The 1,290-nt window shown below is 47.7% G+C and overlaps 1 protein-coding gene across 4 annotated transcripts in view; it reads left to right on the top strand.

Annotated features, from left to right (window-relative positions):
• Positions 1-1,290, top strand: part of SV2B (synaptic vesicle glycoprotein 2B) — a 193,966-nt gene that overhangs the window by 160,103 nt on the left and 32,573 nt on the right. The gene's annotated exons all lie outside the window — the stretch shown is intronic.

The following is a 1,290-nucleotide window of genomic DNA, read 5'->3' as shown; positions in this document are numbered from 1 at the left end:
TGGGGGGAGGGGTCGAGAAGGCTGTGTAAACAAACCTTGTTAAATCAACCCTTTCTTCCCAGTCACTTCTTCACCATTTACCACCCTTAGCCCAAACTCCTTCATCTTGTCAATTCTTTAGCAATTCTTTGTTTCATGATCTAAAAAAAGCTTTCTGCTCCTCTCGCTTCTCTGGTCCTTCATTCTCTTTGGAAGGCTCCCTTGCATATGTTAAAATTCGATCAAATGTGTAGGTTTTTCTCCTGTTAATCTATCTTTGTCAGTTTAATTTTCATACCCAGCCTGGGATACTAAGAGGAGCGAGGGAAACTTTTTCCTTCCCCGCAAGGCCCTGGATATTGGCCACCCCATTCCCTGGCTGCCTTCCAAGCAGGTGTCCCCACTGAAATGTTCTGCATGGCTGGGGTGAGCACAGGCTATGTTCTGACTTAGACCCAATCAAAGACAAGTATCCTAGTTGACTGTAAAGTAGAGTCATTTTTCTTGAGGTTGTTAATACAGTCACTCACCACATCCCTAGGCAACAGGGTGTTACTTTTTCCCCCTGAGGAGCAACGAAGGGTAAAGATTGCATTTGAGTGGCTATCTAAATGCTTTGGAGTCTGATTTTTGACCTACTTCCTGATTTTGGGATCAACCTTCCCCTCTGACCTCTCTTGGCTGCAGTGAGGGTTCAAGGTCTGGGGTACCTGGGCTCTGGGGGTATCTGATAACACGAACCAGCTCCAGCCAGGAGTTCTGTTGCAGGGCCTGTTGCTTACCCTCCTGTGTCCCTGCCAGAGCCCAGGCAGAGATATGCATGCAACGGACACACACCTGTCGATGGCTGGACACTCCCAGGAGGCTTTCAGCACGCTCGTGTCTTTCCAATTTCAGGAAGATGCTTTTACCAGATTCTTTTAAAAAATTTTGTTTCTTTTTTCCTTTTTTATTTGAGAGAGCTTGAGTGGGGGAGGGCAGAGAGAGAGGGAGACATAGAATCTGAAGCAGGCTCCAGGCTCTGAGCTAGCTGTCAGCACAGAGCCCGACGCAGGGCTTGAACTCATAGACTGCAAGATCATGACCTGAGCCGATGTCAGATACTTAACCCACTAAGTCACCCAGGTGCCCCCTTTTACCAGATTCTTTTTAAAAATGTTTTTGTTTTTTATTTGTTTTTGAGAGACAGGGAGAGACTGTGCAAGCAGGAGAGGGTCAGAGAGAGAGGGAGATACAGAATCTGAAGCAGGCTCCAGGCTCTGAGCTGTCAGCACAGCGCCTGACATGGGGCTCGGACCCACGAACCATGAG

The sequence above is a fragment of the Suricata suricatta genome, chromosome 9 (assembly GCF_006229205.1).
Source record: "Suricata suricatta isolate VVHF042 chromosome 9, meerkat_22Aug2017_6uvM2_HiC, whole genome shotgun sequence".
Taxonomy (NCBI): domain Eukaryota; kingdom Metazoa; phylum Chordata; class Mammalia; order Carnivora; family Herpestidae; genus Suricata; species Suricata suricatta.
The sequence above is the reverse complement of the archived record's forward strand: the minus strand, read 5'-3'. Positions and strand labels throughout refer to the sequence as shown.